General features: G+C 47.9%; 1 non-coding gene across 1 annotated transcript; it reads right to left on the bottom strand.

Annotated features, from left to right (window-relative positions):
- Positions 1 to 714: 714 nt before the first annotated feature.
- On the bottom strand, positions 715 to 823 carry LOC112437397 (U6 spliceosomal RNA). Its single transcript, XR_003026016.3, has one exon. It is a non-coding gene; the product is annotated as a U6 spliceosomal RNA (small nuclear RNA).
- Between the last annotated feature and the right edge of the window lie 23,764 nt (positions 824 to 24,587).

Raw genomic sequence — 24,587 nt, 5'->3', positions numbered from 1 at the left:
TCCTGCCTCATGACAGAGGGGACAGCATGCACTTTCTATCCATCTCAGCCATAGCCTCTTCCCAACCTGTAGCTCCCCTCTTGGTGAAACTGCCTTTGCGCTTTCTTCCCACGTGCACGGTCCAGCTGGTTCTCTGCATCCTGGTGTCCCATCTCTGGGAAAGACTCCACCATGCCCGCACTCACTCAAGTTGCACAGGGACATCTTTCTCCCCTTCTCCCCCTGCTCCCCCTCTATAGCCAACTCCTAGCTGGACTGGCCTCTCGCTGAAACCCAGTCCTTGCTGTTTATCAACAGGAATCCAGGCCCTCTTCACCTCTTGCTGTGGCCATTATCACAGCCAGAAAAATATTTCTAAAGCACATGAACATGTCACTGTTCAGCTTAAAATCTTGCAGAGGTGCGCTGTGGCCTTGAAAATTAAGTTCAAGCCCTCAGTGTTGTCTACAAAGCCCCCCATGGCCAGCACAACCCTTCCTTCCCATGTGCCTACATCCATTCTTGGCACCAGCTTGGCAAATGCTCCATGCCCCCAACCCCCTGAAGCCCATTTGCTCTGCTGCTCTTCCTATCCAGAGCAATAAGATATGCATAGACCAGCTTCATACGTTTTAACCTTGAGGTTTGCTTGCATGCTTGTTTTTAAAATTCAGTTCCCTCTCGACGGCGATACTCTTAAAGGGGCCCATCCACTTTTCTACTTATGGGATTTTAAAAATCTATATGGAACACTTCATGAGTTTTGTCATCCTTGCACAGGGGCCATGCTAATCTTCTCTGTATTGTTCCAGTTTTTTAGTCTGTGTGCTGCTGATGCGAGCACTTTATGGTTTTAGAAGATAATCTTAGAACCTTACGCACAAGATAATCATTTGTAAACACTCCCACAGTAGTTTTCTTACATGGACTGACACAATTTTTTACATATAAGTACTTCTAGGGTCTGAAATTAAAGTCAGGACAAAGCGTAAATACAAGTGTCTATGACTAGCAACGTGTGCTGGCTCATTTGCTGATGAATAAATCGCTGAACCCAGAAGCTCAACCTAAAAATTTAACAGGAACAAGGGCTGATCTTCAAAGTCCCAAACAGTTCAAAGTTGGAAGAGTAATTAAAAGCCATGGAGATGTGCTGTCAAACAGGCAGATGAGAGCCTGGGATGCCCCTTCCTCTCTGCCTGGGCTTGGCTTGATGGCAGAGGTCACAAATGCAGCCCAAAACGGACCGCATTCCCTGGCTCTTAGAATTGGATCTTCAGCTTTCTAGAACAGCCCTTCCTGTGTTATGTCTGCAATGTGTAGAATCTGATAAGAAACTTGTTCCAAAGTTCAAAAACAACCGGACTTTGTAAATAGTTCCAAATAGAAGCCCTATTCATGCTGGGGAGGGAGTATGTGTGGGAGATGAGAAGGACCTTTACTCAGACAACCAGAGCGTTCCCGCTCCCAGCACCATGTCGGTGGACCATGGGCCACTTCACTTCTCTGCCCCTGGTCTCCCTACCTGCATGATGCGGATTATAACAGTACTTACCTCCTTGGGCAGGAGAATGATAATTCGAGTAAAACACGGAGCATACAGTATGTGCTCAGTAAATATTAGTTGTGGAAGTTGCCAATAAGACCAACAGTGTGAGCAGAACAGCCATATATTTAATCAATGTACATTAAAAATAATTTTTGGCAGAATGAGAATATCTGAGCTGTGCAAGCAAATGGTACGGGCCAGCATCTAGAACTGCAGCTCAGGAGGGAGAACTCAAGCAGAGCTGAAAAGCCTGTGAGGAAGACAGATGGCAAGAGGAGTCGGCTGAATAGCGGCTCCCAAAGACAGCAGGTCCTAATCCTGGAGCTGTAAATGTGACCTCATTTGGAGAAAAAAAAAAAAAAAAGTCTTTGCAGATGTGATTAAGTTAGAGAATTTGAGATGGGGAGATTATCCTGGATGATCAGGGTGTGTCCTAAATGCAATCACAAGTGTCCTTACAAGAGACGGGCAGAGGGAAATTTGACACACAGAAGAGAGACAGTGATGGGAATTGAGAAAGATCTGAAGATGCTGATATTGAAGATTGGAGTGATGAGGCCACAAGCCAAAGGATGCTAGCAGCTCCCAGAATCTGGAAGAAGTGAGAATAAATTTTCCCCTAAAGCCTCCAGAGGAAGCACAGCCCTGCCGGCTCCTTGATTTTAGCCCAGTGATGCTGATTTTTGACTTCTGTCCTCCAGAACTGTGAAATAAAGCTCTGTTGTTTTAAGCCACCAAGTTTGGGGTGATTTGTTACAGCAGCCACAGGAAAACCAGCCAGTATAATGGCTCATGAGGCCCATTTTACTTACGAGGAAATATAGACCCAGAGAGCAGCAGTGATTTGCACAGAGCCACACAGCACATTATTAGCCCCTTTGGCCAAGGCCAGACCAGGTTAACAGACCCTGAACCACTGCGCTCCTGCTTCCATCTGCCCTGCTTCCTCCTGGCCATGCTGGGACTGCTGGGAGGTCTTAGACTTGAGATACCTCTAGTTTCCACAGTGATGTGTAGTTGCCCCCAGGCGAATCTTGCTGGTGCCAAGCCCCAACCTGTGGCCACCATTGCCGTCAACCAGGATGTGTTCCCATTGCCTGTGTCACAGGCTGGTTCTGTGGGAGTGAACTCTGGGAGGGAGTTTGGGGTCCCAGGGGTTTATTAAAGATCTGCACCAGTGAAAGAAAAGGAGAGAAGTTGGATTAAGCCAAAGAAGATTGAAGGCAAACTGCAATGCAGGTTTGACCAAGCCCCAGTCACCTAGCAGGGGGTCATCCTGTGTCTAGCTGAAGTAGCCAGGACTTTCCACTCCCATCCTGCTCAGTCACCAGATGCAGGCTACCCCAGGGAGGGCATGACTTCAAAGGAGGTGGGTGTCTGCAGCTGAGGTAGACACCCTGAAGGAGCTGACAGCTGGGGCTGCCTGCCTGCTACACTCCCTGCAGATGGGCAGCAGGGCCTTCTCGGGAAGGAGCTCCGAGTGTGTGGACCTACAGCTACCACTGTGCTCTGCAAACAAGGCAGGCATCTTCCATCAGCAGTTCCTAAGTGGCTGGCCTCCCAGTGCAGGCCCCACACTGCAGAGCGATCTCACACTCTCCATAATTAAAGTGGGTTCTATGCTCACCTGGGAACTTGTTAGAAATGCAGAATGGATATTGGGCCTTACGTTCCATTTTGAGAACGAAGCTCTAGACCCAGACATCAAGGCCAGCAGTGGTCTGTTTTGGTTGGGAATGATTTTTGTATCTTTTACAAAGAATATGTGACAGAAAGTGTACGGCCCACAAGGCCTAAAATATTTACCAGGTGACCCTTTACAGATAAACTTTGTTAACCCTACTCTAGAAACTGGGAGTTATCTATGCATCTCTGTCTCAGTTTCTTCCTGTCTCCCTCCTGGCCATTCCAAATGGAAATAAAAAAGCATCCCAAGGCAATGGTAGGCAGCCCAGGCTGCTGTTTGGAGTCATCGAGGGCATTGCAGGGACCTTCAGACCTTCTGCCCCCGTCCCGCCATCTCCACAGCTGTGCCACCGAATGCCCGGCAGCACGCCTGCACCGCCGCTCCTCCTTGGCTCTGTCTGGGCTTCTTGTCCCCAGCATTCCCTTCTCCAATAGGCCTTTCATCTTTGCAGCTTTTTTTCCCCCAACATCCCTGACTCTCTTGTGAAATGCAAATTAGTTAGTATCTAATTACTCACTCGGTGCTACATGTAGAGCCTTCTCTTGTTAGGGTCCGTCCAACATCTCTCTCATCAGCTGAGAACTCAGCCCATTAGGAAAAATTCCTGTTTGGGGGAGGCAGGCAGTTCCTCGCCCCTCCCTCTCTCCCTCCCGGACTTGTCAACAACCACCTCAGCCATGGATTCCAGAAACACACCTGCCTGGGTGGGGTAGTTCCACCCACCACTCACTCTAATTACCAGAATCGCTTCTGGGAAGCAATTGTGCCAGGGCTGCGCTGGGCTCGGGAATGAGACCCAGCCCCTGCCCTCCAGGGGGCTGCGTGTGTAACCAGGCATGAGCCAGCAGGACCGTGGCTGATGAAATGAGGAACATGGCCTAGGGCATGGTGCAAGCTTTCAACTGCAATGGGCTGAGTTTCAACCTAGGAGGTAGATGGCGGAGAGCTGGAGTCCATGCTAAGCCTTAGCATGCAACCTTTAAGTCATGGAGATGCAGCGTGGTACAGGAGGAAGACTGCAGGGCTTCAATCTACCACCTCTCTGCAAGACTCTGGGCCTTGACCCCCCTAAGCCTCAGTTTCCTTATCTGGGATCTGAAGATAATAGAGCCAGCATGAGGAAAATGGGCCTCTGAAGGTGAAGTGTCAGGCATGGGCTTGGCACCATATAGGTGCTGAGCACGTGTTAATCCCATTTCCTTGGCCTTTGTGTGGCCAGGGGTGGTCCATGACAGATGGAGGTGGAGTTGAATTTCTGTCCAGGGAGTAGCTCCCACCTTGGCTCCTGCCCCACCCTCCCATCTCCTCATAGCCCACAGTTGTTCTCATCAGCTCCATCCTATGCCAGCCAATCCTGGCAAAAGTTGAAAGGCCATTTGTCCACCTGCTACCTAGAAGAAGATCATGCTCCACATGCCTGAGCTCAGGAGGCTTAGCCATGAGAGCTGGACTCCTGCAATCTAGCATTCCAGGGCTCTCCCCACAGAAGCATGCCTCAAGCCCTAGCTTCACTGTGCCCTGGAGACCCTCTGGCCTCAGCAGTTGATCCATGTCTAGCCCATCCCAGTCCCAATCCAGCCCTGCTACTCTCAACTCAGCTGGCCACAGGCAGCCTAGCCTCTCCACTGCTCTGGTTACTCCCATCCAGACTGAACCCTGCTTTCTGAAACCCCCATCTCTCTAGTGCTTATGGTTCATATGGAACCACCACGCTCTGAATTATCCATGGGTCATTTCTTGGAGAAATGTCATTTATCCATTTCTTGGGACAATGACATTGAAATTGGCTTTCCCAGGCCTACAACAAAGCCAGGTAATGGAGAAATGTCATTTATCCATTTCTTAGTCTGTGTAAGTATGAATGTGGTCTTGTCTCTCCGGCAGACTCTAAGTGCCTTGAAGGAAAAGACCACACCAGACACCCCAAGAAAGCAAGCACAGCACAGTGTTGGGACTGTGGCATGCTGAGCGGACACCTTGGCAGGTGGAATGGAAGACCTGACATTCACCATCGTATGGCTCACTGGTGCCAGATCAGCAAATGTATTTGGTGGAAACTGGAGAGGGTAGGAGGAGAGAAAGAATGAGGACTTATTGAGCACCTATGATGTGCTAAGCTCAAATGCTACTAAACCATTTCAAGCATGTGCTATCATTTAATGCTCACAACAGCCTTGTGAGGTAGAAATTGTTCTCCCCCATTTTACGGTGGGAACCTGGACCCAGAGGTATTTAAATGACTAACCCAAAGTCCTGTCACTACTGAGTGGTAGAGCCCAGCTCGAACCCAGACCTCCAGTGTCATGCTCATTCTGATTGGCCAGGTTGCCCAGTGCTCTCTTCCCTCTCACCCCAGCCTGGGTTGGCAAACACAGGCCATTGGTTCCACCTGTTGCTCTGCTCTTGACCTCCAGTAACCTTTGCTCCCTCTTTCCTGGCCAGCATCTTGCTCCTGGCACTGAAAATCTGCACCCCTGGGGAGGCCCAGCCATCCTGCATCTGGAACACTGCTCAGATAACCCTGCCTGGGGTAACCAGTGACCATCCCTTGGGCTCTCATCAACCAGCTGCTGCCGTGATAGGCTTCTATGTTCAGTGATGTTAGAGCTAGAAGGCCCTTCGAGGCCCCCCCAGGCCCAACCTCACCATTCTACTGATGGGGAAACTGAGGGTCAGAGAGGAAAGTGGCTTGCTCAGGGCTTCAACCAAGCCAGGTCCAGGAGCTAGGTGTCCTGACTCCCGGTCCAGCCCTCATCCTACCACCCCAGCTCAGTTTCACAGATGTGCAGAGAAGACAGAAGAGCCGGCTGTTCTTGGGGCCACACAAAGAGAATGCTTGCTCTCTGTTTCCTTCTGCTTGGTCTCCCCGAGACAGCTATGCAGCTAGAGTAGACCAGTATACTGGCACTGACAGGGCGAGAGTGTGGCAGGAGGAGGTTGGCAAGTCCCATAAATCTTCCTGGAAGAAAGGCCTTGAAGGTGGGTGAGACCTGGCTCAATGCATGAGGGAAGGGGCTTTCTGGGCTGAGGCAAGAGACAGGCTGAGGGGCAGGAGGCAAAGGCCTTGATGGACAGACAGAGGACCCCATGGATGGTATGAACATTCTGGCACAGAGTAGGGACCATGGCTTAGCTGCCCCTTGTCCCTTTGCTCTGCGGAATGCCCCTAGTACCCCCCGGGCCGTGAAGAACTAAGCCAGTGTTTCCCAAGATGGCTGTTGAGACACAGCCCCACACTGGCAGGACAGCCCTGGGAGAGGGCAATATTCCCATATCTGGCTCAGCTCCTGCCCCAAGGGAGCTGCCCACACACGTGTCCTCCCCCACCATGGGAGTGGGACCCTGCTAGGAGGCAGCGTGCTGCTTGCCCGTGGCCCCTGGCTCTCCTCCTCCTCCTCTGACCGGGCCTTCTCTGTCTTCTGATGGAAAGACTTCCCTGCCCAGCAGTGTCTGGAGCTCTAGAAGTGTTCAACAAGCCTTAGCTCCGACACCCAGGCTCTGCCCTAAAGGTTCCCCAGTGTTGAGTCCCTGATCACTCTTCCCTGCCAGCTCCCACAGAAAGCCCAGCCCCAGCAGCAGCTCTTACTCACTCATTCAGTAAGGTGGGGGCCCTCCTGGACTCCTTCCGAGTGCCGGCTGTGGAATCTGGGCAAGCATGCTGGTGGTGAATAGGATGGCCCTGCCCGTGAGGAGCTTGCAGTTGATGGAACAGAGGAAACATGGATGTAATTTGCTGCAATACAGGCTAGAAAGTGAGGGCTATTGCAAAGTGCTTAAAGGATGGGGGAGATTGTTTTATCTGTGAGACCCGGGGGGCTTCTTAAAGAGGTGGCATCCGAGGACTAGTTAAGCTCTGCTTTACACGATGCTGCTCAGAGCTGCAAAAAAAGCATGATGCATTCGGACGACTTGGTTTGCTAGACTGCCGAGATCCTTGAGAAGCTGGAGATGAAATATGCGGGAACTTGTGGTGAAGGACCTTGGGGGCCAGGAGGGAGTCAGAGAAGGGTTCGAAGCAGGAAATGGTATGACCAGATTTTGGAAATAACCCTCTATGGCTACAGTGTCAAGAACTGGGGGGAGGAGGGTGCAAGGGCAGCTGCTGAAAGACCAGTGAGAAGGTGACCACATGGCCCAGCAGCGAGCAGATGGCCCAGGACAGGGAAGGTTGGATGCAGCTGAGATTTAGCAGGAGGAATCCACAAAATTAACATTTGGATGATGGGGTGGGGGCCAGAGGGGCATCTGTGATGGAAAGTCTGGGTTGAGGCCTGCACTCTGGATGGCTAAAAGTGCCATGACCCTACAGGGAAGCAATGGGCGCAGCTTGGGGAGTTCAGGACAGAGTCAGGGCTGAAGACAGTGATTGAGTCATGAGGTGGGAGGGGAAGCAGATGGAGAAGAGGAGTGGCCAGAAAGCCCCTGGGGACAGACAGCCGCAGGGGTGGAGCCAGGCTTCCCACCCAGCCTGCTCTCCCCTTCTCCCCACAGCCCAGGCCGCTGCCTTAGCCCTGGTTCCCCAGGCAACACCTTGCCCCTTCAGCCCCACTGGGGGTGGCATCCACTCCCCAGGGGAGCTCACAGACCAGTGCCACACCACTGAAGCCATGGCAGCCAGAGGCCTGGAGACCCTCATCCCCCACCTCGCCCCATTGCACTGGCCTCATCTGCCAGCACGCCCTCCCTGGGCACCAAACAGTCCATTCTGTCAGTCCACCCCTACTCCATAGCCACACTTAGCCATCCCTCTGCACTCAATCCACCAAGACTTTTCAAGAACAAGAAGTGCACCTCCATTATTGTATGAAGCTGCTGAGCTGCCAGGGCTTATTTGTGACTGCGCCATAGCCTGGCCTCTCCTGCCTAATGGAATCCCTGTGCAGAGCTGGCACCTCGCACCTTTGCCCATTCCAAGCTCTTCCCTTGTTCTCCACTTCCTCCTAACCTTCCAGGCCACTGCCACCCCTCCTGAGCCCATCCCTTCCAGCCACTCTCAAATTCCTGAACCCATCTCCACTCACTCGTACAATCACTTAAAATCAAGCCTAATACCCCTTTGTGTCTCTCAAAGCACCAAACACCCTGCTGGATGCAAGGGGACCGAACCAAGAGGCACTCCAGGTGACTAAGCCCCATGAAACCCCCACTCCGCTCACTGGGCCTTCCTCCCTGCTTCCTTCCTTCAGTCCATTTGGCCTCCAGGATCTAATCTGGGGGAGTAGGAGAAAGCCGTGAGGGAGAGACAGAAACTATTCCTGGTATTGTTGTAAGGCCACAGCCTGTGGTTGTGGAGGGAAGCGAGGGGGGCTGGGAGATGGGGAGGAGAGGTTAACAAGATTTAAAAAGCCATAATGAGACCGCAGCACAAACCCTGCAATTATGCTCCCAAATTTAATCAAAACAGCTTCCCGCACTGGGCCTGTAACATCTCTAACAGGCCCCCTCAAGTTCTGCCTCCCAGCCCATCCCTTGAGAGAGCGCAAGGCCCTGAGGTCTTTCTGCAGCACAGGGGCAGGGCCAGCCCCCAGCACAACCCACCCAGCCACCCGCTGAGAACAGGCTTATGGGACTTAACTTGGCTTAGATGCACCAGGTCTCCAGGAAGCTCTTCCTCCTCCCTCCTCCTCTCCTTCCCACCACCTTCCCCTCTGCTTCTCACCTCTGCAGCCCACTCCTCTTCATCCAGCCCTGCTCTACTGCCACCTCTCCAACTGAGACCCCTCCACAGCCCTGGCCATCATCTGTGTGCAGGCCCCAAACTCCTTCAGGGCATCCCCAGGGTGGGGCCCTTTCTTAGTTAGACACCAAAAACATACCTGGCCTTGCCCAGATGCAGTGACCTTCTTGACAGCAGAGGGTATTTTTTCCTCTGCATGGTTTGGTTTTGGTCTCCCCTGGCATATGGTAGGTCAATACCTGTAGCAAGGACCGTTCATGCTCACTGTGTGGCCACATGCTACCTTTCCCAGACTCTTGTGTGAAAGGGTTGGGACCATGTTGCTAGTTCAGGCCGATGGTCTGTAGCTTCCAGATTGAAGCTAGGAGCCAGCATGTCTTCTTCCTCTCTCTGGCCCTCTGTCCTGGTCATGTATTTCATGAAGGTACCTACAGAAGAAGAAAGCTACTGTGATGGTTAATTTTATGTGTCAACCTGAATGGATCACAGGATGCCCAGATATCAGGTGAAACATGATTTCTGGGTGTGACTGTGAGGGTGTTTCTGGAAGAGATTCGCATATGAATTTGTCGACTGAGTGAAGTGCATCTGCCCTGCCTGATGTAGGTGGGTATCATCCAACCCACTGAAGGCCCGAATGGAACAAAGAGGTAGAGGAAAGGAGGACTCACCCCTCTCTGCCTGACTGCTGAGCTGGGACACTGATCTCCTGCCCTTGACACTCCTAGTTCTCAGGCTTTCAAATGCAGACCGGAATCTATACTATCAGCTCTCTGGCTCTCAGGCCATTGAACTACACCACAGCTTTCCTGGGTCTCCAGCTTGTAGACAACAGATCAAGGGACTGCTCAGCCTCCATAATCATGTGACCAGTACCTGATAATAAATCTCTTTATAGATCCTATTTATATGTGTGTGTGCCACACACGCGTTTATACTATATATGATAGACAGATCCTATTGATTCTGTTTACCTGGTGTTCCCTAATACAGCTACCCAACCCACATTGGACCATCCATGAATGAGAAATCATCATTATAGGCCGATCGTGGTGGCTCACCCCTATAATTCCAGCACTTTGGGAGGCCAAGTCAGGTGGCTAACTTGAGGTCAGGAGTTTGAGACCAGCCTGGCCAACATGGTGAAACCCAGTCTCTACTAAAATACAAAAATTAGCCGGGTGTGGTGGCGGGCACCTGTAATCCCAGATCCTTGAGAGGCTGAGGCAGGAGAATCGCTTGAACCCGGGAGGCAGAGGCTGCAGTGAGCCAAGATTATGCCACTGCATTGCAGCCTGGTGACAGAGAGAGACTCCATGAAAGAAAGAAAGAGAGAGAGAGAGAGACAGAAAGAAGGAAAGAAAGAAAGAAAGAAAGAAAGAAAGAAAGAAAGAAAGAAAGAAAGAAAGAAAGAAAGACATAATCATCATTATAGTGCTAAGCCACTGAGATGCCAGGGCTTATTATTCCTGCACCATAGCCCAACCTATCCTGACTAACACAAACCTGTCATTGAGAGACTAATGAAAATATTTTCAAGTCACTCCCCAGTCAAATGGAAGACAGTAGAATGGCACATCTGGCCCTGAGTCAGGAAATTTGAGCTCTAGTTCTATTAATATCTCTGTCAACCGATTGCTGTGTAAATTGGGCAAGTCTCTTAGCCTCTCTGGACCTCAGTTTCCTCATCATCTGTCATGTGGTTGAGTCACATGAAATGATATTATTCATTAAGACAAGAAATACAGGAAGAGGTTCAGGTTTGTGGGGAAAGACCTGGGTTCCATTTGGTACCTGCTGAGTGTTTCATAGGCATACAGTAGGTTCTGGGGCAAAGAATAAATACGGGGCTGGAGATATGGATTTGAGGTCATAGAGAAAGATGGTGGCTAAAGATGTTATGAATGAGGTAGCTGGCAGGGAAGACAATCAGGAAAATAAGGAAAGAGGGCTCTTTGAAAAGAAAAAAACAAAGAAGCTGAAATCCAGAGACATGAAGTAACTGGCCCGAGATTACATGGTAGGCTGGTACCAGAGGTGGCGCTAGATATGGAACTTTAGCCCCAGACTCCAGGGCTCCATCCCTTGTCAGCACAGAGAAGCTGGGAGCCTGGGGATGGTAAGGCATATCCCAGTGAATGCTGGGATGCTGATCAACTGTGTGTCTTGGGTCACTTCTATGGGAATCAGCTTCCCTGTCTGTAAAATAAGAATTTGATTTTGATATAGTATGGGGCTTTGTGATTTATAAACTACCTGCATAACCATTATCTCATCTGGCTCTTAAAATTGCCCTTTGAGGAAGGCAGGGTACACAGGTAGATCAAGGCTCAGAGAGATAAAGTGTGCCCAGATCTCTTGACTATAGGTCAGGTCCCCTCACACCGAACTCCCTTTTCAAGGACCACGAGCAGGGTATCCCTCTGCCCAGACATTGCAGACAAAGGCCAATCCCTGCAAGAAGCACCATCCACCCACCCACCCCTTTCTCTCCCTTGTTTCGATTCACTCTCCCCAAGACCCTTTATCTCCTGCCATAAGAAATAAGTCACAAGTCATGGGTATCCCTTGCTCACTGGAAGTAACCACATTTCCTAGGATTTTGCTGATGGTTCTGGGACGATGGGAAGATGATCAGGGGCCACCTGGAGGGATAAGATGACCATGGAGTTTCTCAGCCTTGCTGGCAGGGGAAGGGGATGGCTCAAGGATGTTGGTTCATCATGAAGCAAAGCTTGAGAAAGGGTGGTCTGACCCCAAACAGGGATTTTAAAGTCTGCAATTTCTGGGTTCTAGAGGGGAAGATGGGTAACTGTTCTCTGAGGCAACATGAAGGACTTAAGGCATTTTGTCAACCAAAGGCCAAGCTTTTCTATAAAAGCCTATTCTGGGAACAACTCAAAGAAGATTCCAGTCCATTCCAACCCATCCCATCCACTCATCCAACAAATATTGATTGAAGGTATTTCCGCCTCTGCCCTCGAGGGCTGCCAGTAGAGCAGGGAGGAGACAAGAGGGAGAGCAGAATGCAGAATTTCCACCTAGAAGACCCAAAGTCAAAGCCTGATCAACCAGTTCCAGCTGTGTGGCCTTGGGCTAATTACTTGGCTTCTCTCAACCTCATCTGCAAAATAGAGCTAATAATACCACCCAACTCCCTATGTCCCAGGGTGGCTTTGAAAATCAAGAGATCATCTTTGACAGAGTGATTTGTAGGGTGTTATGAAGAGGATAAATCAAGCACTTATTTCCTAGGGATAAAGGTAGGCAGCCACAAGTGCTGCTGGAGAGGCCCAGATAAGGGGTTATGAAGGCCCAGAGCAAGTGGACGAGGGGAAGGAGTTGGGACAAGGGAAGGACTGAAGAAAAGAGGTAAGCTGTTGAAATTAAAGGATGGGCACAGTCTCAAAAGGCAGGAATGGCAGACAAAGGATATTTCAGCAGAGAACAGAGCAAGCCAAGATATAGAAGCCAGAAAGAAGAGAGCAGGTTCCAGAGACAGCACAAAAAAGCCATCAATATCTGCAGGGGGCCTGCGGGAGATAACATTGCAACTGTATTTAGAGGAGATGACAGAGTGGCTTGAACACTAGGCGGAGACAGTTGGACTTTATTTGGCAGGTGTGTGTGTGTGTGTGTGTGTGTGTGTGTGTGTGCAGCATGGTGGTTTTCACTGTGGACCCTGGACAACCAGCAGCATACCACTTAGGCACTTGGTAAAAATGCAGACTCCGGGCCCCGCCCCAGTCCTCCTGAAGCCGACACTCTGAATGTGGGGCCCAGAAATCTGTGCTTATCAGGCCGTCCAAGAGATGCAAATGCCCTCCATGTGCGAGGCCCACCCTTGTAGCAGAGTCTGTCGGTGCCCTGCCCTGGCCCTTTGTCTTGCCAGCTTCCGTCTGCCACCGTCAGAATCCCTTCAGCTGGAACCTAACTGTGGCCACTGGAGTCTGCACTCCCCCAGGCATGAAAAGACTGGTAGTGCCAGGAATTAACAACCCTGGGGAGCAGCCCTCACCCAGTGATTGGCAAGAGCTCGTGAGTCATAGCCCAGCCCCCTGGCCCTCAAATGGCGCAGCTCCGAGATCGAAGTTCTAGAATCTTTCCTGGGATTTCCCAGGAGGGTTGAGCCCTGGCACCCACAGTGGCCACTGGCTTGAGAATACCCCTGTCTGTACTGGGCACCCTCCCTCTCACTCTCACTTCTCTTCTCCCCACTGGTGTTTTCTGGGACATCTCTCAAACGAACCACTTGCCCTTGAGTCCTTGACACTGCTTTTGGAAGAACCCAAACCAAGATCATTTGTATGTGGATGCATGTGTGTGCACGTGGAGAGGGTCGGCGTCAGGACGGGTAGAGGCGGGGAGTTGCTGACTTCCTGGCTGGGGAATGGCACTGGTAGATGAAGATTCTGGTAGTGGAGGCAGAGTGGTTTGGAGATCAAAGACAGGAGGAAAGAGCACTGTTGAGACGTTGGCAAGAACAAGGCAGGTACCTGAGGACTTGGCGAGGGAAGGCAGTGAGGAGAGGGCCTCCTCCTGAAGCTAAACTGCCAAGCCTGGGCTATGACCCACTATAGGGTGTGAAAAAGCAAAGGGGGCCAGACCTCACACCAGCTCCTTATTATTATCCCATTTCTTGGACAAGGAAACTGAGGCTTGAGGATGAGGTGACTTGCTCTGGGCCAGGCCTCGGAGCTAGTCCAAGATCTGAGATCAGAACCGAAGCCTGCCTGGCCAGAGCCTGGTGTTTTCTTGCTGCCTTTGGTAATACAGCCTCCAGGCCAGTCAGTTCCCTGGAGCCACACTGCTCCTTACTGCTGCTTTGATTTTTGTACCTCTGAAGATTCGGGTGTTAACTCTGGACAGAGAGGGGCCAATTGTCATCCAGCAAGGGTCTCTCACACACCCACAAGCGTTTCCTCAGAACTCTAGCCCATCCCTCACGAGAAAAACCAAGTAGCGTCTGCAGCCAGGTGGCCCAGGTTTGCAATCTAGCTCTTCTGTGCCATTGCTGTAAATCCGGGCAATTTACTTAGCATCTTGGTGCCTTGATTTTCTCATCTTTAAAGCCAGGATAAAGATGTGTCTCCTGAAACTCAGGCAAGTCCGATTGTTGGTGTTGCTGTTGTTGGTCTTGCTCGGGTTGTTCATTATGCTGCCAAGTTTGGAAAACAAAGAGTCAAACAAAACTCCTGATTCTGTCACTTGTTTTTTATCACTCAACTCATAAAGTGGCAGAGCTGGGATTTCATCCTAGGATTGGCTGACACCACAGCCCCAGTGCTGAACTCAGCCCCCAAATGCTATGAGAGGGTAACATAATTAAATGCCAAAAACAATGGAAGAGTGTGGTTTGGCTCATTGCTTTTCTTTCAACATCTACCTGTTGGCACAGTCCCAGAGGGTGCAAGTTGAGGAATGCATTTCTATAAGTGCAGCCATTTTAGGGCCAGAGAAACAATGCCTTTGAGTAGAAATTAGGTCAAGGAATTTAGGTTCTACTGCTTACTCACCTCTGTGACCTTAGGCAGGTCCTTTTCTCCTTAGGGCCTCAGTTTCATCTTCTGTAAAATGGGTACACAAATCCCTTCCTTTTTCACAAGGTTGTGGGGAGACTTGATCAAGAAGCATTTCTTATTTGGCTCATGCCAGATGCTAGTGGGGAGAAAGGTGTGTGGGAAATGGCCCCTGGCCGGGAAGCTTGTGGTTCTCCCATGGAGAAAGAGGTGTCAGAGGAGAGGGAAAAAAAGGAAAAGGAAAAAGGGGGAAAAAGGAACAATGTTTATTGAGCACTTACTATGTGTTGGGTGCTGAGCTGAGGGCTTTACCCACATGTGATTTCCACAACTGCCTTGTGAGGTTGAGATATTATTCCTATTTTACAGAAGAGGAAAATGAGTCTGGGGAGGAGAAAGATAAGTTGTTGGTATTGGTGGAGCTGAGAATTAGATTCCAGTCGGTCTCCAAAACATGGGCCCTTTCTCCCATGCCACACTGCTTCTCCACTCAGTTCAACAGATGGGGGTGAACCCTTCTCGGAGGCCTAGGACCCTGGGAGAGGATGAAACCACTGCAAAATGGTGTGACAGGTACAAAAATATAAGCATTAGATGCCATGGTAACTTACAGAATCTTTCCAATGAGGCACAAAGTCTGCATAGGGGAAGAGATACTTGACCTGGGTTTTGAAGGATAAGTAGAAGTTTTTCAGACAAAGAAAATATGGTCCTTCAGAACAAGGGAAATTGTATGTCTAAGGCAAGCAGATGTTGAACTGTTTGCTCCTTGAGGAACTGCAAATGGCTCTCAATTACTGAGAGATGGCAAAGAGAAGTGGAGAAGACATATCTCACCAGCAATTCAGCAGCGGTGTGACTTTGAGCAAGTCACTTAACCTTTCCGAGCCTCAGTTTTCTATTTTATTAAACGAAGCTGGCAATGCCTAATTCATAAGGTCATTAGGTTTGGATGAGATAAATCTAGAAATACTTTACACATATTGCTCTTATTGAATTCTTATAACCCTAGGAGCTGAGCTGGATGCCAGTACTATCCCATTTTTGTGGAGAATCAGAGAGGGAAAGAACTTGCCCAAGGGCACACAGCCAGAGATGGCAAGTCCAGGATTCAAACCCAGGCAGCCTCATTCCAGATCTTGCCTTCTTAACAATCTGTTATATTGACACAAAAATCCAAAGTAAAATACTAGCAAAGCAAAAGCAGCTTTAAATGAAAACATGAATAGGCCATGATCAGGTAATTTTTATTCCTGGAATGTGGACATGATTTAATATTAGAAAACCTGCTAATATAAGACATCATATCAATAAGTTAAATGAGAAACATCATACAATTATTTTTAAAAGAATAGAAAAGAGGCTGGGCACGGTGGCTCATGCCTGTAATCCCAGGACTTTTAGAGGCCAAGGCGGGCATATCACTTGAGGCCAGGAGTTCGAAGCCAGCCTGGGCAACATGGTGAAACCCCATCTCTACTAAAAAATACAAAAGTTAGCCAGGTGTGGTGGCGCACCCTGTAGTCCCAGTTACTCAGGAGGCTGAGGCATGAGAATCATTTGAACCACGGAGGTGGAGGTTGCAGTGAGACAAGATAGCACCACTGCACTCCAGCCTGGGTGACAGACCAAGACTCTTTCTCAAAAAAAAAAAAAAAAAAGCATAGAAAAGAAGATTCAATAAAATGTTACATAAAGAACTCATTTAAAAAACCTGTAAGTAAACTAGAAATAAGCTACTTTCCTACCTTGATTAAAACAAAAACAGAAACCTTTCTCAAATCAGCCAACATACTACCTAGTGAGAAACCAGAAGTATTCCATCAAAATGTAAAAAAAATCAATAATATATATTAACTTAATAGGGATTATTACTCCCATTATTACTTAAATACTCCCATTATGTAACACCATTCTGTGGGCCTCAGCAAATATAATACAATTAGACATGAGAAGATATGAGGGATAGCTAACAGAAGGGAGGAGATACAATTGTCAGATAGCAAACTTTTGCCTACCTAAAAAATTTCTCAAAACACAAACCCAAAAAACCTATTAGAATAATAATACTCAAATTCTACTAATACTAAATGCAAAATAAATATATATGTACAGTATACTTTTTAAAATTACTTTTTCGATGTACCAACAAGAACAAGTAAGAGCATAACATTTGGAAAAGAAGATACCATTGACAGTAGCCACAAATATTGTAAATGTGAATTACCTTAATAGTAAATGAGCAGGACAACATGGACAAATAATAAAACATTTCAGAGATATAAAGAAGACTTAAATAAATGGGTGATGCAACATATTCTCAGAGGAGAAGGCCTATTATAAGTCTTCTTTTTTTTTTTTTTTGAGACACAGTCTCACTCTGTCTCCCAGGCTGAAGTGCAGTGGTGCGATCTTGGCTCATTGCAACCTCTGCCTCCCAGGTTCAAGCAATTCTCCTGCTTCAGCCTCCCAAGTAGCTGGGATTACAGGTGTGCGCCACCACACTTGGCTAATTTTTGTATTTTTAGTAGAGATGGGGTTTCATCATGTTGGCCAGGCTGGTCTTGAACTCCTGACCTCAGGTGATCCACCTGCCTCAGCCTCCCAAAGTGCTGGGATTACAGACATGAGCCACCACACCCGGCCCATAAGTCTTCTTATAATAATTATTATAAGACTTCTAACTATTATAAGACATATTATAATATTATAATGATGTTCATTCTTCCCCAGATTAATGTATAAATGTAATGCAATTTTTTTAAACTATGGAAATCTAGGCCTTGATCAAGTTATTCCAAATTTCTAAATTATTCTAATTTTCATCTGGAAAAAATGAAGAGATGAAGGTAGCCAAGAAGATTCTGAGAATTAAGTGAAATGAGAGGAGACTGTCCCTGCAAAAAAATATTACAATACAAGGTTATAATCCTTATAGAAACCAGTATGGCTGCAGCGCAAAAATTATTAGATAAGTCAATGAAAGAGGAAAAAGAAAATTAGCCTAAAAGCAGAGCTTAGGACATAAACATGCTAGGTACATATGTAGAGTCAGCAGATAATAAAATGGCAGCTCCTAGCAGCAAGGAAAGAAAAAAATTATGGATTAACTGGTAATAAGGCAATTGGTTAACTATTTAGAAAATGAAATAAGTTTAGATCTTCACGTCATACTTGATTCCAAAATAAATTACAGAGGATTAAAGAGCTAAACATAAAAAGCAAAGCCATAAAAATCTAGAAGAAAGCAAAGATAAATATTGGCTCTTAAAATGCAGTGAAACAAGCTCTAGAAGGATAAAAGACATGAAAGTAAGAAAGATAAAGAAAAATTAATACCTTTGACCAAAGAAAAATTGAAATATTTCAAATTCTCATAAACATAATAAAGTAAACTAAAAAGCCTCATTACAAACTTGAAAACATTTGTAATAAAAAGAAAGATTGATCTGAATATATAGAGTCAGTCAAATTGATAAGAAAACAACTAGAATGCCAATGGGAAAATCAACAAAATATACATGGAAAATTCACAAGATAAATGCAAATTAATGACCACAAAAACACAAACAAATAAAAATGTGCCATAAATAATTTTTAAGTCATTTTTAAACTATTAAGTTAGCAAAAACTTCAAAAAAGTAATATTACTCTATGTGGACACAGGTATAAACTAACAGCACCTTACATTAGAAAGCAATTTGGTGCTACATTTTAAGAACCCTGCCCCCAAAAAATCTTTTGACACAGCAAGTCTCCTTCTAGGAATGTAATCCAAGGAAATGGTCAGAATTGGGGGCAAAGATATATATATGTCACACAATGCTTGTCACAGATTTATAATAGCAAAATTTCAAAAACCACATAAATGTCCATTAACATGACACTGCAGGAGAATGGTTTAATTAATTATGATATAGTCACACATGGAATATTATATAGTCTTTTACAATAATGCTTGTGAAGAATATTTAAAGACATATAAAGAGGAAAGGCTGGCTGGGCACGGTGGTTCATGCCTGTAATCCCAGCACTTTAGGAGGCCGAGGCAGGTGGACCACTTGAGGTCAGGAGTTCGAGACCAGCCTAGCCAATATGGTGAAACCCCATCTCTACTAAAAATACAAAATTAGCAGGACATGGTGGTGCCTGCCTGTAATTCCAGCTACTCAGGAGGCTGAGGCAGGAGAATCACTTGAACCTGGGAGGCAGAGGCTGCACTGAGCAGAGATCATGACACTGCACTCCAGCCTGGGTGATGGAGTGAGACACTGTCTCAAAAAAAAAAAAAAAAAAGGAAAGGAAAGGAAACAATAAAATATTTGGTGAAAAAATAAATTGTATAACAATAGCAATAAAATTTTCTAATATTTTGACAAAAATACTTTAAGGATCATGAAATTTTTAAATTATTGTTCTTATGTCTGTTTGTATTTTTTTAGATTTTTAACAATAAACACAGTCATTTATTTATTTAAAGCATTTAAGATTACAGCCGGGCATGGTGGCTCACACCTGTAACCCCAGCACTTTGGGAGGCCAAGGTGGAAGGATCACCCGAGGTCAGGAGTTTGAGATCAGCCTGGCCTACATGGCGAAACCCCATCTCTACTAAAAATACCAAAATTAGCCAGGCATGGTGGCAGGTGCTACTCGGGAGGCTGAGGCAGGAGAATCACTTGAACCGGGGAGGCGGAGGTTGCAGTGAGCCAAGATTGCGCCACTGCACTCCAGCCTGAGCGAGACTCTGTCTCCAAAAAAAAAAAAAAAAAAAAAGATTACACCAAGCCTGAAATGAAATCATGTGATAAGGGATAAGAAGGCACTTTGACAAGTCCAGAGTTCTCTATGGCTTGTGTTATTTTTACTAGAAACCCCCTGGTGACTTAACAAGTGTCTAGGAGAGACCCTCCTGAGTTGTCACTCACACACAGGCAATTCTGGCTTCAGGAGCACGCCACAGCACATGGATCGGAAACCACCTTGGCTGCTGAGAGGACAGCTGGCTTGACTTGGCTGTTCCTCTATGTCTTCCCTCTGCTTCTGCTCCAGGCTTGTTTGCTCTCTCTGTAGAGGCAACATCACTGCTGGTATCATTATCTTTTCAGGATGAAACAGAGTTCTCACACACACACGTACACACCCCTTCAGTGACCAGGCAGCTTCAGCCAGACTCCTGTATCTTTCATAAGACAGATAAACCTGGAGGTTCAAAGTCTTTCATTCGTTCCCCCTTGCTACCATCTAGTCAAGCTTTTATCCTGCTCTGAATCTATGTGTCTCTACCTGGCTACATCCCTTGTTACCTGGTTGCTGCCTCTAATTTTCTAAGCTTGGGGAGGAGGAAAGAGGAGGAGGTAGACCAAGGTTGTAGTCAGGGTCTGCTACCAAGTGAATGTATGGGTGACTGGGGGCAAGTTATTTCCCCTCTTGGATGCTCACAGTCCTCATCTGGAAAATTGACCAGTTGGATGAAACCATCTCTGAGGACTTCTCCAATACCCATGTGTTCACAGGTAAATTTCTCAGGGGAGGTAGAGATTTGGCTCTCCCTTGTAGGGAACAAGAGGTACATAAAGGTCCATGTCCAGGAGGTGGATTGCGGTGATGTTTGTGATATGGGGATGTGTAGGTGGCCTAGATGTTCCTCATGCAGAAAAGTTAAGGAGAATATGGTAAGTGCATATTCCAGAAGACTCTAGCAACTGGAAGCCAACACTAGATGTACATTGAAAAGATGAATAGCACTCCAGGACACAGCATTTCATGGAAAAGTAAGAAGCAATAAGATCAGTAGCCCCTATGCCAATGCATCTGACTGTGCTGGTGTGGAGAAAGAAAGCAGGGGCTTTGCCAATACACTTGGCATGGAAAGGGAGAGCCCCTAGACTCACTGTGAACTCCTGTCTTACAAAATCCCTCCTTTGGCTCTCAGAAACAAGTTTGTTTATTTGTTTGCAAGCTCTTCTCCCAAAGACACAAATCTGATCAGAAGCTGTGCTCCATTCAACAGGAGAATCTGGGGTGACAATATAATACTGGCTAGAAATATTTTGAGTTGTTCTGTGAATCTCACATCGGGTACTTATTTCACTGGACTTCTCTGTTTCAGTTTGTCTTTGCTCCTAAAGGAGCTACTTGGAAAGGTGCTTCTTGTCCTTCCAGCTATACCTGCCTCCTACGCCCATCTTGATACTTACCCAGCATGCTCTCCCTTTCTCTCCCCAGAAATCCATCCTATTAGACCAATTCCCTAAGGAGGGAAAACATCTTGGGCCCTCCTGGGTGGAGGCCTTCAAGGTTCTCATCTGTTGAGACATGGACAAGATTTCTGAAGGGGAAAGGCAGAGAGGACTTAGAAGGAGATGGCAGGAGAGCACCAAAGGCAAACATGGCTGACTGCGCTGTAAGCCCAAGGGCAGCCCCAGGAACAGAAGGAAAAAACCAGCCCTGCTGTCATGCCTGGCTTCCAAGACTCGGGGCTGCCATCTCATGTGTGTCTAATGTTAATGGGCTTAAAAGTGCCAGCCTTGCTCATGAGTTAATGTTCCCTTAAAAGCAGTTTGGACCAGGACAGCAAAAGCACTTCAAGAAGTCTCTGGGCAAGAAATCTCTGGGAGGGAAGAAAGAGGAAAAAGTTATTCAAATAATAGGTAGAGCCGTAGGGAGAAAAAATGGTGACTTAAGAAAGGAGAGAACATTTGCATATTCCCAGAAGTAGAACGACTAGGTCAAAGGGGAGGAGCATCTGTAGAGTGCATCCTATCTGTGGTGCAACCGCTTTCTTAAAAGATGTAATAATTCCAAATGCTACCAGCAGGAGTTGGGTATACCAGTTTCACCACTACTATCTTGTCAGCTTTTGGTGGTGGTGTTCTCAATTTGTTTTTGCTCCTTTGGTAGACAAGCAGTCAGTCCTTCTTCCTCCATTTTTTCCATTCAGCAAGCTTTCACTGAACACCTACTAGGTCTTGAGTGCTTGATTTGTTATGGGAAGTACTGAGATGGCAAGACAGGGCCCCCTTTCTGAGCAAGTGCACACTTTTGCTAAGGAGGCCGAGGGAATGAATATGCCCAGGTAGGGGAGCAATGCACAGTCAGGACCAGAACAGGGAAGGGTGGAGCCCAGGCCCAGAGATGGCCCAGGCCAGACTCTGCTCCCAGGCTCTCCTCCCTGGCTCAAGGGCTCCAAGGCTTGAGAGAGCTTGCAGGAGCACCTGCCACATCTGCAGGCTTGAGTTTCTTCAGGCTCCAGCTCACCCAGAGGCAGCCTGACAGTACCTTCTGCGAGAAAACCGGGGCCTCCCAAGTTCTGGAGACTCATTCCCAGCTGAGAGAGGGGGTGCAGAGAGCCATGGGCTGGGAGCCATGAAACTGAATTCTCCTCTTAGCTCTGCCACTGACAGTTGCTAGGTGGCCTTGGGCAAGCCTTCCTTCCCTTCTCTGAGCTTCAGTCTCTTACAGAGGGGGAAGGTGGAATGGGTAGAGAGGGTTATGCCTGCCTGCACACGTCTGGTTGCCTGTGCCCTCCGCTTTGGGGAAGAAAGCCTTCTCAAACACATCAGCCAGTAAACTACCATCCAGACAGTCCCAGATTCAAATGAATAGACTGTCCATCTCTTCACTGTAAACCAAGGGAGATTGTTTCCAGAGGAAAGATGTTCAAGGGGGCCTTTCTAAGAAGTATTGCCTGAGAAGAGCAAGCTGAAGACAGACAGACCTGTTTGTCGATGACTTACTACGTGCTAGTTGCTAGTTCCCTGTAGGGGACTCTTGCACGTGTTATCTTTAATCCCACCACAACCCTTGGAGAGAGCCATTCTTATCCACATCTTGCAGATAAGAAAACAGAGGCTCCGAGATTAAATAACTTGTCTGGGGCCCTGCAGGCAGAAAGTGGCAGATAAGATACACACACAGTTCATCTGACCCCAAAGCCGTGCTCTTTTCTAAGCCAAGAGACCAGGTCAGATGCTGAGCAGGCAGAATCCGGCCCACAAATGTGTGTTGTTTGGTCCAAGTGAGGCTTTAAAAATTGGAAATTTTTACAGGAATTCAGCTTCTGGATTAGAAAATTGGAAAATCTGGCAACACGGAGTTCTTGTTCCACATGGCAACAATAAGCTGGAGCTTCCGGAGGCTGAGACCTTTGGACGAGACTCTAGTCAGCCTCGGTCCACTCCAATTTTGCAACTGGCCCACCTCACTTTTTTCTTTTCTTTTTTTTTAGGGGGGGCTGGGGAGAACAGGGTCTCGCTCTGTCACCCAGGCTGAAGTGCAGTGGCACAATCATAGCTCACTGCAGCCTCTGCCTCCTGGGCCCAAGTGATTCTCCTGCCTCAGCCTCCTAAGTAGCTGGGACCACAAGTGTAGGTCACCATACTAGGGTCTCACTGTGGCTGGTCTCGAACTCCTGGGCTCAGACTCCGGGGCTCAAGTGATCCTCCAGCTTCACACTCCCGAAGTGCTGGAATTACAGGTGGGAGCCACCACACAGACCCTCCCTTCCTCTTGTATATTACTGCTTGCTGTACCCTCCAGGCAGTGCACTTGGAACCCCAGGCCTGATGGAATAGTCTTGATCCTGCATCCAACCAAGGGGGTGGTGGTCAGCTGGAAAATGAAGCCCCTGAGGCCTCTGGCTCCAGCTCCCTGCACTTTCCTCTCCTTCTTCTCCTCCCCTCTCTCCCAATCCTCCCTCTTCTCTTCCTTCTCCTGCCCTCCCTTTTCTTCCTCTTTTCTCCCTTTCTCTCCATGCCTTTCCTCCTCCTCCCTAGCCTTTCTCCTAGCTCACAGACCATAGGTGCACTTTCTGTGCAGGTGCACACACACACGCGCACACACACACAGTCATGCACATGCACCTCTTTCACTCCCTTTTGCAGTGCGTGTCTGGTCTCTCCAGGGAGGCTGCAAACTCTCTGGCGGCAGGATTGTCTCTCACCTCTTGACACACACAGCCCCATCACAACAGGAACACACTGTCTCCCAGACGGTACGGAAAGCACTCATTGCCCTGGCCTCCAAACAGAAGCCCAGCTGGCTGGGGAGGGGACACAGGTGTTGGGAAGAGCTCAATTCTACCTGGCTGCCCTGAATCAACCCCCTCTCCATGCCAGAGCTCCCGGGGCACCCGCTTTGATGTATGAGGTGTCCAAGGGCCAGGCAGCACCCACCAAATGCCCCGGCTAGTCATCTTTTCCTGTTTACACCAAGAGGGCCTGGGATTTATTCACTGGGAAATCTCTGAGGAAACCATGAGCCAGGACCCTGTGTAAAAGTGCTGGGGCCCCTCAGCTGTGTATGTGCGAGCTGGAGCAGAGGCCAGGCACACTCGAACCTTCAATCCTTGGCAGATGATGATCTGAGACCATCAGGTCTAATATCAGGGAGGCCTGGGTTAGCAAAGCCATCTTCCTCACACACACAGGTCAGAGAGCACAGACCTCAGAATGGACCCACCTGTGATTCAGCCCAGAGCACTGCCATTTTGTCTTGGTGGCCTTGAGCCAGCCTCCAGTCTGTAAAATATTTTCTCCATCTGTAAAATGGGGTTTAGGAAGCTAACGGGTGTGATTGTAAAGCACTATTTGGTGTAAAACCCCTACCACATTTCAGATCTTGGGGCCGGTGTGAGGGAATCTTGGGCTCTTCAAAGGGAAAAGGAAGGGGTTGGGTGGACATGGTGCTTCATGCCTGTAATCCCAGCAACTTGGGAGGCCGAGGCGGGAGGATCACTTGAGCCCAGGAGTTCAAGACCAGCTTGGATAACACAGGGACATCCCATCTCTAATTAAAAAAAGAAAAAAGAAAGAAAAAGAAAGGAGTCAGGAGAGTTCTCAGGCCTGGGCATGCATTAGAATCACCTGTGGAGCTTTGCAGACGCATAAATTCCCAGACCATATCCTTGGAGAGTTTGCCCATGAGGCCGCCTTAAAACAGGCCATGGGGATGGAAGGAATCATTTTTCCCTATTAAAATGTATGGAATGAGTTTTTCATTTAATAGATTTTCATTTAGCAGCAGTTTTCAAGAACAAATTCCAGTCATTAAGTGAAGAACTGGGTATAGACTTGCTGTGTGAGTCTGATCTCGGGGCAGAGTAGTAAACAAACCAGGATACACAATGATAAGGGCCAGCCCTGAGTGGCCAGGAGCCTTATGCTGATTTTGCCA

This window comes from Pan paniscus, chromosome 16 (genome assembly GCF_029289425.2).
Source record: "Pan paniscus chromosome 16, NHGRI_mPanPan1-v2.0_pri, whole genome shotgun sequence".
Classification (NCBI taxonomy): domain Eukaryota; kingdom Metazoa; phylum Chordata; class Mammalia; order Primates; family Hominidae; genus Pan; species Pan paniscus.
The sequence above is the reverse complement of the archived record's forward strand: the minus strand, read 5'-3'. Positions and strand labels throughout refer to the sequence as shown.